The sequence below is a fragment of the Solanum pennellii genome, chromosome 11 (assembly GCF_001406875.1).
Source record: "Solanum pennellii chromosome 11, SPENNV200".
Lineage (NCBI taxonomy): Eukaryota > Viridiplantae > Streptophyta > Magnoliopsida > Solanales > Solanaceae > Solanum > Solanum pennellii.
In genome coordinates, this window is record NC_028647.1 from 52,079,240 (window position 1) to 52,092,908 (window position 13,669).

Genomic DNA, 13,669 nt, shown 5'->3' on the forward strand with positions numbered 1-13,669 from the left:
TATATATATGGGGTCGTGGGAAATCTATCCCACGCCCCTCAGCGACTGTAGAAGAAAATTAATAACAAAAGAAAAGGGGGATGTGGGGGATCGATCCCACTACCCCTTGGTCAGTAGCAAAATTGAGAGCAAACGAGAGGGTAACAATTAAAAAAATATATGGGGTCGTGGGGAATTGATATCACGCCCTCAGAAAGCTCCCTAAACTAAAAGTGAAGCAAACAAAGAAAAAAAATACTTATGGTAGCATTGGGGAGCGAACCTGGATCCCCAAGCTAAAGGACACAAAAATCGAAATTAAGGAAAATTGCTAAGGGTTGTTCAAGTGATTGGAAACCATATTCTTTTGTCGAAATTTTGTATTGACACATAAGTCTTACGTGATTTACACAATCAACGAATGTTTCCTATAAGAATTAAATTGAGACTTCGATATACTTATAAGATGTATAAGTATTGTACCACAAAATCATGGACATTATGAATCACTTAAATGAACTATGATTGAAGCCTCATGGCTTGTGTGTGTGGACTCATAAGTCCAGTATATGTGATAAAATGAACCTAAAATGTAATGTGAGGAATGATGAGACCTCAAAAGGATTAAGTATGAGTGTGAGATACACTAAAAGTCCAATCGCATTGGCATATGATGAAAGGAACATTCACGTAGATGGGTGAGTAATTATGAAGAGTAAATGTGCTAAAGCTAATGAATGTGGTGACAATATGATAAGAGGCTAATGTGAGAGATGAGAGAAATCTCAAAGGAGCCTAAGTAAATGTTACCAAAACGTACTCACCTATGAGAGTGCAAAGTTAATGAAGAGACAAGTCTCTATGAACACTCTAATGAAAGTATTGAAGTTAATGCATACTTAATACTAATGATAAGATGAGAAATCATCTAATGAGGTATTATGTCCTCATGCTAGAATCAAACTTCCATGATGTATGAGTTGAATGCAATGGAACTTTATACTGAGCACTGATAGGCTAGCTATGAGTGGTGATTCCTTCCTTTGAAAGGGCGGAGGTTCACGTAACTCTGATGAGATGAGATTGTCCGGCATGCCGGGCATTGGTATCCATATATCTCCTCGTCTTTGAACCTATACTGCCAATATAGGGATCTAGCAGGGTTCAACTCCCTATATATGCTATCATGTTCGGGTCACTTTGGCAGTGATTCCACCTCTATTCTATGTGGGGTTAAATACTGGATTTCATAATGCTTACATGACCTATGTCAGTTAAGGTTAAAGTTTCCAAAGAAAGAATGAGGCAAGCCTCAATAAATGCACATAATGAGATGAATGATACCAAAGGTGTTAGGAAAGGATAATCAAGAGGTGAGCTAGACTTAAGTAACAACACTAGGTTATTCTTGGTCATTGAACAGCGAATCCGATGAGAGTCTTAAACTACATCCTAGGTATGACTAGGGGCTGCACTAGTATATGAAAGAATGAAAATGAAGTATGTATGAATGAATGAAGCAGACTCTGTGTTTGTTAAAGAAGGCTCCCTAGTTGAGGTCCCATTTGTTGAGCCCTCATTTTCGGAAGTCCTAATGTCAAGTCCATGATTCCAAGGTCTCATGGCATGTGAAAAAATGATATGAATTACGTGATATGATATGTGAAATATGTTATGTGTTGCCTGTAAAATGATAAATATGATGATGCATGTTACTCTCATGGCATGACTTTCCTAATCAAAATTTGGCAACTCCAGTGACTTTCCTAATCCAAATTTGGCAAGTGCACTGACTTTCCTAATCCAAATTTGGCAAGTCCACTGACTTGACTTTCCATAATTCATATCGTTAGGAGAGAGGTCTTCTTAATCATGCATGCCCTTGGTGTGTGCTTGAATATACCCATACTTTGTACAAGTGTGTACTAATCCCATACAACTCTATACTTTTAGGTGTAGGCACAGGCGGACGCTAGAGCTTATGATACGACGCTGCAGCTATCCGGACGTGGAACATTCATCCGGACTTGGTATGCCCTCATGCTTTTGAGGACGCTAGCCCATTATATTCTAGATTATATATAGTTATGAGTTAGTGCAGTATGTTCCACTACTGTTTCGATTCTCGTTTCATTTCAGATTTTGTTTTGGTGCCGTTTTGGCATGGATATGTTTAATGCAATTATGAACTGCTTCTTTCATTTGATTATTTCTATATTAGATAGTTGATTTGTGAATGCCTATGATGTTAAGTATAATATGTTTCACATGAAATAATAAAACAAAATGTTTAAATTTTCCGCTAAAATTAACTTAGATGAAGTAACGATGACGTATGTAGGCGTGTTTGAGAGGTCAACAACGCCGGTATCGTGTGGGGTCTAGACTCCGGTCCTGGCAGTGGTGCGCCTAAGCTCATGGAATCCTCAAGGATCACATTGTGGGATTAGTAGTATGGGATGCTACTTTCACATTGCACTTTTTATAACTTGTAAGTCCACTTGGGTAAGTTCACATATGTGAAGTCGTTAAAGGCAAGTGTGTTTCTTAAATCACTAGATATGAAGTGTTGACTTGTTACCCGTGCGAAGTAAGCCGATAATGGGTAGTCTTGAGGCGGTTCCTTCATGTCTTACCTTAGTGAATCTTAGTATAACCTAGGATAGGGAAACTTCTAAGGAAATGAGTTCACTGTGAGTTGAAGGTTGAGTTCACAGTAATGTCTTGGGTTTATTGTATTGTTCCTTAAGTTTAATGTAAAGTGGTTTTTTATGCTAAATTATGGAAGTTCTTTTCTATGTGCTAGATGAGGGTTTATATGTTTTTCTACTTCTATATTCATGAAGGTTTTAGTTACTTGACATGAAGGCTTATTTCTACTAAAATGTCCTCTTTTCACATGTTTTTGCATATGCCATACTTAGTACAATGTTTGTATCCTCATACTTTTCTATATTTTATAAGTATAGGATGGAGGCAAGTTGAAGGTTAGAAGGCAAACTTGGGAATTTAACTCTCAAGACTAAGTATGTCCTCCTATATTCAAGGTCATAGTCTTTATTTATTTAATTCTTCTTTAAGACTTGTGTAAGACTTATTATGTATTTTCTTTCAATGTAAAGGGCCATGTACCTAAGATATTTAAGTTGAGTCTTTAGGTTGTGTTGTGACAAGGAGACTACCTTTTAGTATTTAAGAAAGATCTTTCCTTATTATTATTATTTCGTGAAAACATTTAATTCCCCAATACTTTTCATGTCTTATGCAATGAATGATAGCAAGAAGGATAGTAAAAGACCTTCGAAAGGTCAAGTACACAATTATTCCAACCCAAGTGTTCTCGTAACTTGTAGGGGGTACTTTTGGGTCATGACAACATGATCCTCTGAAAATACGCGCAAGCACGAATTAGAAGGAAATTTTTTAGAGATCAAACTCTAACGCACGAAATGAGTATAAAAGAAGTGAAGGAATTCCTAAATGTTGCAGCCTCCTAATTATAGATATGTCGCACTTCAAACCTATAACTATGATTCTACAGCCACAGACTTATAAACACCCTAGGACTATTTAACTATGGGCTCTGATACCAACTTGATCAAGCCCTGAGCCTACACCTTGGACATGGACGACACTCAAGAACCATTGGTGGCCCCAAGTGAACTCTTGGTCTGGCTTACATAACTCAACGGAAGACTCAAAGCATCAATAGAAGGATTAAACTGCTAACTTACTCAATTGTCTAGAACTGAAATCAAACTGTTTCTAAAATACAGATTTAACTTAGCCGAGTGGTTACTCAAACTGAACATAAAATAATGACGAATGAACTAACATCTGATTGATTATCTATGAAGCCTCTAATAACAGGGATGGATGTTGGGAAAAACCCAAACATCATAATGAACTAATTAGAAAGCAATGAACATAGATCATTCAGAATGTAAGGAGGCTCATCGACTAATCCTGAACTGCTCACTCAATCAACGGTGCGCTGAAATGCCGATCCTAGTTACCTGTGTCTGCATCATAAGACAATGCAGGCTGATTCGCATTAGTAGATTGAATGTACGAGTAAGTGAGTTGAAATTCTAAAATAACATAGCCTAGAAAGAGATTCTAAAAGAAACGCTTACGTTGGCTCCTCTACACTCATGAATACTTAACTGAACTCATTTCATTATAAAGAAATTTAAAACAAGTGAAATATAAGGAAAAGGAAAATTGTTTAAAATGCGATGTCAAGTAATAATCATAATAAAAGACATATCATGCTTCCTCTCAAAGTGAACTTGTGCAAAGGATGAATGAAGTTCCATACCCCCATTCATACTAAGCAGTTGCTCTTGAGGAACCATGCAATTACTGTTGTGGGGGTTTCTCTAACCGACAACCAATACGTAAGAGCTATAGTGATGATAGAACACTTCACCTCACGCTGTCAAGGATCATCCCATACATTTTCGGGGGTATAGGTAAACTCACTAACTGGATCCACTAGTCTATGCGAAAAGGATTCATCTAAAAAGTATGACCGTGTTATACCCATTACGGCTATATAGTTTACGGAGACTTGAGTTAATATATACTCAGATCCCATATTGATGCTCAATACTACTCCTAGAAATATACTTACCTCATATGTTTCAAAAACAACTTCTTTCTCTATTTTGAGATTAAAGATCAAAAACATAACTCAAACTCTATCATGAAATCTCGATTTCCCTTCATGCTTCATTTAATATGGTATTACTCTTTTTCTGAAAACTAGTCCAGAGGCTTCTTGGAAATTTCAATTTTAATGTGAAAACATTTTAAAAATCTCTTTGGGAATTCATCGTCCCCATATACTTCATTTGAAGAAATTAAATTCAAAACCTTACTCTCTACTCTTTACTCAACTTGAACATTAAGTCTTAAAACAAAATCAAAAGTGTTTGCAAAAGACTTCTTCAAAAGACTCTAAGAACTTCCTAAATTTTGCTCTTAACTTTCCTTGATGTTGAAGTTATGGAATTCAAGGTCATCATTCATGTTGTTAGATGATTTATAGATGTTTCGAAGTCATTTAGAGTAGTTTGAATCAATATAAAGTGATAATACACTTTAGAAAGGCTTAAACAGACTGAAAAATGAAAAATCGGTGAAAACGTCGATCTGGGCGCGTCGAGCCAGCCCTTTTTGACTAAGACTCATTTTGAGCATACTGTAAATGCGCCACCCCAACCTGCCTAGCACTATAGGGGCGTGTCGTACCACCTGTTCCTTCAGGTAGAATCTAACGAACTTTTGACCTCATTTTCTGATTTTAAATCGATTCAACCTAATTTCTTTTCACAAATTAAATTTATATTTATGCACCCTATTCATATACACAATGATCTAACTTAGAGAACTCAAGAAACAATACTTTAATTATAAAGAAACTCCTAAATCTTAACTCATGTTCAAGAATAAAAATGATTCAAGAACAACTATCAAGAACATTCAAATTTCAATCTTTTCAGAATCAATTTACACTGAATCAAACATGCTTGGCACGTGGGTGAACAAATCCAACGTTATGAAAGGCTCACATACCTTGTATGGTCAAATCTATGAAGAAATTTGCAATCAACTCCTTATGAAAATGAAGAATCTTTCTTTATCTCCTCTTTTCTCTTGCGTTCTTTCTCCGAAAACCCTAACTCTATTTGGTAAAAGCGTAAACTGAATCCTATTAAGTTATCATCTAAATTATTTTTAAAAAAATAATCAATTAAGTTGGGTAAGGAAAATACCAAACTACCCTTCAAAAATCCAAATTTAGGTTTTGCTTATTCAAACACCCCAGCTTCTAAAAGGCATAACTCACTCATATGAACTCGGAAACCCACAAACTTGGCGGCATTGGAAATATCATTCCAACCATATATGGAAGTACACATAACTCTTTATGAGCTAGGAGTTAAGGCCATTTGAAAATGACCAAAACTCAACTTTTTCTTAACTTGAACAAATTTTCCAGATTTGTCATATTTCCAAAAATGACTATTTTAACTTTTAAGCTTGTTCCTAGCTATTTCAATTTGTGAGTTGTTACAATAAGAGTAAAGAGTTGGTTATTGTATTTTGATACATTTTGAGTTGACATCACTATTTTAAAAAGCTTTAAATATTGTATCTCATATTGTTGCTTTCATATTGGAGTTTAGTAGAGGTGAGTATTGTCTTTCCATTCTTATGAGATCAGCTATATATGTGTCAGTTTTCCCTTACATGCTCGTACATTAAATGTACTGATGTCATTCAACCTGAATCTTATTTATGATAAGGGTACATGTGTTAGGTCTTCAACACGCGCTTTGTTATCCCATTTGCACTCCAGTCAACTTTGGTGAGCCTCATTGCTTTCTAGAGAGCTTCAATTATTGTTGTTTTATTGTTTAAGTTGTCAAGGGTCTTGTCCCAACATCTATAATAATATTTAGAGCCTTCATATATCGTTAGAAAGTCAAGAGTATCTCCCTATTTTCCCTTGTGAGTTTTGAGACTTTGAGTTGTTTTCTTATGGTTATTTGAGTATTTCCCAAACATTCTTTGACTTAAGTTATTGTTGAGACCTTATGAGTTAATCTTTTCATTTAAATTTCCTATTTTACTTCAGTAAGTCTTACGCTAAGTAGTCAGGCCAACGTTCGCTTGGGGACCAGTGATGGTTCTTGAATGTTGACCATGTCCAGGGTGTAGGCTTGAGGCATGACATCTTGTCCTTAAAAGAATTAGGAACGAAGAATCAAGAATCTATTGGCGTCAAACACACCAATTATCCCTTAAGCATCAACAACATGACTTCAGTGGTACTACAGAAATAGTAACTGCATGCAAAACGTCACAAAAAGAAAACCCCTCATTCTTACATCACAATTTAAAGAACCATTAATAATCAAGTGACAACAAATCAATATCAAGAAGTGACTCAAAATAATTAGTTTCTTCACATGCTCATCTTACAAACTTAGGACTTTACAAAAATACCGTTTTCTCTATTTACATGGCCTCACAAGATAAAACGCCTTAAAATACTCACAAATTATTTACAAAACAAGGGACAAAGGCACAAGCACTCATACTGCCAAAGAAAATCCCATGAACACAAACACCACACCATAGGCCTAACCTTATTTTCAATCATCGTTGGCTCAAAGTATTCGGTTGGAGATCACAAAGGACTTTATCAATCATTCAATGTAGGCTTAGGAAAGGTTAAGATAACATTTTGGTTTAATGACTACACACTCCTTGAATACTAGAAAATACTATTTTTCATTTTTCAACTTTACCACTTTTCTTCATTTATCAACCCAATACATACTTTTTCTCATTTCACTCAAGATGCCCCACATGCAACAATTTCATTCCTAGGAGAATTCAATTTTCTTTTATTATCTTTCTTTATTTTTCTATTTTTTTTCATTCTTTAACAATTTTTCCTCCATTCCCTAATTCAATTTTTTATTGCTCAAAATTGAGACCTCATATGATAAGCATTTCCTCTGTGGGTTTTCAACAACACACCTAAACTTGGGCTTTTAGCCTAACTTTCACAATTTTTGAGTTCAATGAAGGAAGGTTTCAAAAGCGGATTACTTTTTTAAATTTGTAAAGGCTTGTAATGAGGTTACCAAGAAAACGACAGTAAGCTCAAATCAAAAGGTGAACACAAGGAATGATTGAACAACTCACTACATAGGGCATGCATATAAAAAAAATCTATTTTTCAAGTACAAATGGAATCACACTCAAAACTACTAACTAATAAAGTTATGCGATGTGGGGTGGGCTGGATTTAAAATTTTGTGGGTTAAGCTCAACCCGCCCCCGCCCCATTGTCATCCCTAAGCTCTAGTGTTCGAGGAAGGATTGTAATGGGATTTGGTGCCCCTAAAATGGTTATTTTTTAGTTAGTTTGAGATGAAGGGCTAGACCGAACTATTTCTTCAAGGAAATATTGCAGAAAAAAGACCTGAGGTCACTGATTTTATGCCAATCGGGATGAAATATGGATCGCTCTTTTCTACTTCTGTACATGGTATTGCTATACACCTAGTTGCTGAGGATATATCCAGAATTCTTCATATTCTCAGTGAAGAATGGGATCATTTACATAGACCTCACTCTCATGGAATATTTTATAAGTCTTAGTTGTTTTTTCTCTATTCTGTACTAGCTTAGATATTTTGTAGAACACTATTTTGCAGATAAAAGGAAAAATTCGCTTCTACTTGTGACTATGAATCGTCTAACTATTGCTTTGGCTAATACATCAAAGGATTAAAAAACATTATGATGATGCTAAAAGAGGGAAGATATAGGTTGTGCAATGTTTATAACTCAATGACTAACTTGTTTCATACTTTAGTGCCTGCAGGTAAAAAAGATTGAATACACCAAGATGAGATTTGTGATCATCAAATTGGGAGATTTGTATACATGTTTTCGAGTTTCTTCATTGGCTTTCCCCCCTTAAATTTGTCAAGATGGGCAGATCTACAACCTACACTCTTCTGTGATAATTAGGTCATGAAATGTTACCTTTCTCCATATGACATTAAAGTAGTATGATAATTACCTTTTTGGTGAAAGTATAGATTTGTACTGTTTGTTTAACTCAAGTGATATGTATCTTTTCAAAAAGTAAAAATAAAATAAATCTAAGCCATCACCTTAACCATGTGGGGGGTTTGAATTGACCCCTATCATGTCTATAACATCCAAAAAAAGTTACAAAAGGTTAGGGGGCATGGACCTAACATCTGTTAGAGAATGAGGATAAACTAAACAATCTACAGAAATACTAAAATGGTAGACTTTCATACTATAAAATACAATGGTTCAACTAATGAAAAATGCATTTGTCGTATGTTCTCCTTATGCTAGGATGTTGCCACTTATCTAGTAAAAATAGTACCTTCACTTTAGGAATTAATGCAATAATAATAGAAAGTGCCACTTCCAATTGAGGACTAATCATAAAATATATTTAGCAATAATCTGTGTAAATATAGTAACTTTAGATTGTGTATCTAACTTTGTGAGAAATATTCTATGAGATATTCTATGTTATATTATAGGAATAAGATATTCTCAGAGTATCTTTAGGAACTATTTAGGTGTAGGGATTCAATCTCATGCACATATATATATATATATATATATATATTCCTTTTTACTTGAATGAGAATGGGAGTTCAGATTCATAAACACTAATAGCTATTTTTATATAGTATCGGAGCCATGGCAGGGGATGAAGAATGAATAAGAAATGAACCAACCAAAAATAAAATCCCACTTATGGTCTGACTAAAAATGACAATCCAGGAAACTTCATCACGCAAGTACAACTGCGAGGAGAAAATAATGAAAAATGGGCTCGTGCAATGCGTACATCATTGCCTTCTCTAAGGAAATGGGGATTTGTTGACGGAACAATCACACAACCGGTAGAAGGGTCTTCTGAGTTGGAGGAATGGTGGACAGTTCAGTCCATGATAGAATTATGGATTCGAAATAACATTGAACCAACTTTGCGTTCAACCGTATCACAGATGGAGAACGCAAAAGATCTCTAAACAGAAATTATGAAACAGTTTTCAATTGCCAATGGACCTCGGATGCAACAGTTGAATCTGATTAGGCAGATTGTAAGCAGTGTGGTATGCCAATTATAGCATACTATGGAAGGATGAAGGCTATATGGGACGAACTAGCAAATTATGAACAAGTTCATATGTGTAGATGTGTAGGATTCAAGTGTAACATAGAATAACAGTTAGAAAATCAAAGGGTGGAGGAAAAAGTGAATCAATAACATGCTCGTTGTGGACCCATTGAAGACTCTAAACAGAGTTTACGCTATTTTAATCCAGCAGGTGAGGGTGAATACCATCACTCGTGCAAAGGAAGAAATATGTGAGGTCATCGGACTTGCGCTTCAAACAAAGAGCTGGACAAGGAGATGTGGAGAGGTGTAGGACAGATCAATGAATTGTACACATTGTAAACGTTCTAGACATGAGGCAAATATTAGGTTTCAGCTTATAGGCTACCCAATTGGGGTGATTACCCTCGAGGAGAAGGATGGACTAGCAGAAAGGGGCTTTCACAACAACAGCGAACTGGGTCAAGCACTGGACGTGGTCGAGGTGTAGCAGTATGTGCTAATGCTGCTCAAATTACTAGCGGCGGTGCTGGAAGATCGGGAACAACTGACATAGTCAATGATATGACCAGTGTTAGCTTGAGCAATAAACAATGATTGATTCTGCGTGATATGGTGAACAACCATAAAACTTGTACGGATGAGAGGATTTCGGTAACATGACAAAATCCCATGGATAATTGACACATGAGCATCAAACTATATGACTGCAAACTTGAAGCGCATGACTGACTTGCTTGAAGTGGTTGGATGTCATGTGGGACTTCCAGATGGACAACATACAATAGCTACAAAAGAGGGATCTGTAAAACATAGTGAGAACTTCAAGCTTGGAAATGTTCTCTTTGTGCCTCGTTTTGAATGCAATTTAATTTCCATATCACAATTGATAGCTGAAATCGATTGTATTGTTCAATTCACTAAAAATTTGTGTATATATAGGGTTGCACTTCGAGGATGTTGATTGGTGTGGGTGAACGAAGGTATGTACTCTATTATTTTTGGATGGTACCACAAGCTATGGGAATAAAGAATGAGGTATACTCACTTGATCTTTGGCACAAACTTCTAGGACATCCTTCTTTAAGGGTTACCAAGTTAGTTTTCAATGTTATAAAAACTAATAATTTGCGTAGATGGTGATTAAAGCTTGTGATGTTTTTCAACGAGCTAAGCGAACTAGATATAGCTTTCATTTAAGTGAAAATAAAGCTTGTGACAAGTTTGAACTCATTCATTTCCATACAGAAATCTATCTTCATGTGGTGCTTCATATTTTCTGACAATTGTAATAGTCTATTAATAGATAAGAAGGAGGTATCACATATGATGTTGAATTTTCTAGACATGGTGGAAAGACAATATAATAAATAAGTTAGAATTATTCAAAGTGAAAATGAGGCAGAATTTACTCGCAAGAATTATTATTTTCTTGAACAGGGAATTGTTTTTCAAGGTTCTTGTGTTGGAACCCCACAAAAAAATGGTAGGGTGAAGAGGAAACACAGACACATCTTGATTACAGCACGGGCACTACGCTTTAAGGGACATTTTCCAAATAATTTTTGGGTAGAATGTGTGTTGGCTGCAAGTTACTTGATAAATAAAACACCTTTCATTTTAATTGGAAAAACTCCTTATAAAATTTCGCATAGAGTGTTGTTCTTATGAAAACATGAGGATCTTTGGTTCACTGTGTTATGCTCATGATCAGGGAAGAAAAGGAATTTTTTTTTAAAATTCTGTGTTGGAACCACCCCCCCCCCCNTGGACCCCCCCCCCCCCCCAGCCCCCTTAACAAAATGGTAGGTTGGAGAGGAAACACAGGCATATCTTTACTATAGCACGAGCACTACACTTTCAGGGACGTCTTCCAATTAATTTTTGAGGAAAATGTGTGTTGGTTTCAGGCTACTTGATAAATTAAACTCCTTTGATTTTAAATGGAAAACTTCGTGTGAAATTTTGCATGGAAAGCGTCCTTCTTATGAGAACTTGAGGATCTTTGGTCCAAGTGTGTTAAGCTCATAATCACGGAAGAAAAAGAGATAAATTTACTAGTATGGGTCGTAAATATGTTTTTGTTGGATACCCATACGGGGAAAAGGGTTGGAAAATATATGATATTGAAACAAATGAGTAATTTTTTTCTAAACATGTTGTACTTTTTGATAATGAATTCCTGTTTATCCAGCAAGTTCCCAATTCTTATGAGAATATTGAAAAAGTTATTGATAATGGATCTTTTATGATGATTTTGAGAGAGATATTGGAGTTGACCGAAAAAACACCAACCAATGATTAATATGTATGATTCACAAGTTAATGAGGGGCAAGATGCTCAAGAAATGGGGGAAGAAGACATGTCTAGTATCCATGATGTAGAGGGCAGTAAGAGCAAAATAATGAACCTCAATTGGGTCGTGGAAATCGAATAAAACAACAGCTTGCTCGCCTATCCGATTATGTTACTAATACCATCCAAAAATTGAGCCCTTCCACTAGTTCATCTTCTACAATGCATAACTTAGGTACGCCTTACCCAATAACACATTATGTGAATTATGACAAATTTTCTTTGTGATACCAGAATTTTCTTACAGGTATTACTACATACATGAGCCATCATCCTTCTTAGAAGAAGTGAAAGATTAAACGGGGAGACAAGCAATGTAGATTCAAATTGAGGCTCTTGAAAAGATTGAGACATGGGTAATTCAAAAACTACCACATTGTAATAAGGAACTCGGGTGCAAGTGGATTTATAAAATAAAATATCATTCTTATGGTTCTGTATGGTAACCATCAAAAAGAGGAAATTGACTGTAATGAAACATTTGGTCTAGTTGCCAAAATGGTTGCAGTGCGGAAATTTTTAGTTGTAGCTGCAGCTAAGCAATGAGAGTTGCATTAAATGTATGTTCATAACGCTTTTCTTCATGGAGATGTACAAGAAGAATTGTACATGAAAATGCCTCCAGGAGTTAACTGAAGCATTCTGAAATGGTTTGTAGGCTGCAAAAATCACTGTATGGATTGAAGCAGGACTAGGTTGTTGGTTCGCAAAGTTATCAACTTCCTTGAAGGAGTATGATTTCAAGAATTCCTACTCTGACTACTCATTGTTTACTTTACACAAGAATTATAGACAACTTAATGTTCTTGTTTCTGTGGATGACTTGATAATTTATGGAAATGATCATCATGCCATCCAAAAATTCTAGAGTTATTTGGGTGAATGTTTTTCATATGAATATTTAGGCACGTTAGAGTATTTTTTGGGAATTGAAGTTGCGAGAAATTCGTAAGGGATTTTCATAAGTAACCAAAAGTATGCATTGGATAATATTTCTGAAGTTGGATTACTAGGAGCGAAACCTGCAAATGTTTCTGTGGAGTAAACCCACAAGTTAGCCTTAGTAGAAGGAAGTCAACTTGCTGATCCAGGGAGGTATCGAAAATTAGTAGGTCGTCTCATATATTTGTTCTTCACTAGAACAGAGTTGTCCTATTATGTGCATGTACCATCTCAATTCATGCATTGCCCATAAGAAGAGCACTGGGAAGCAGCGCTACGAGTTGTTCAATTTTTGAAAGGAAAACCTAGACAAGGTATCTTATTGCGTAGTGCATGTGATCTAAAGCTATATGGATGGTATGATTCAGATTGGTAAGGTTGTCCTTTAACACGAAGATCTCTCACTAGGTGGTTTTTTCTCTTAGGCAATTCACCAAAATCTTCTAAGACTATCTAGGAAGCAACAAACGATGTCCAGGTCATCTGCAGAAGCTGAATACAGATCTATGGCCACCACAACTTGTGAATTAAAGTGGCTAATGGAAATTTTGTCCACTCTAGGGGTGACACATCCAACTCAAATAAGACTATAATGTGATAGTCAGTCAGCGTTGCATATACCAAAGAAATCCAGCATTTCATGAAAGGACGAAACATATAGAAATAGATTGTCATTTTCTCCGTGATGAGAT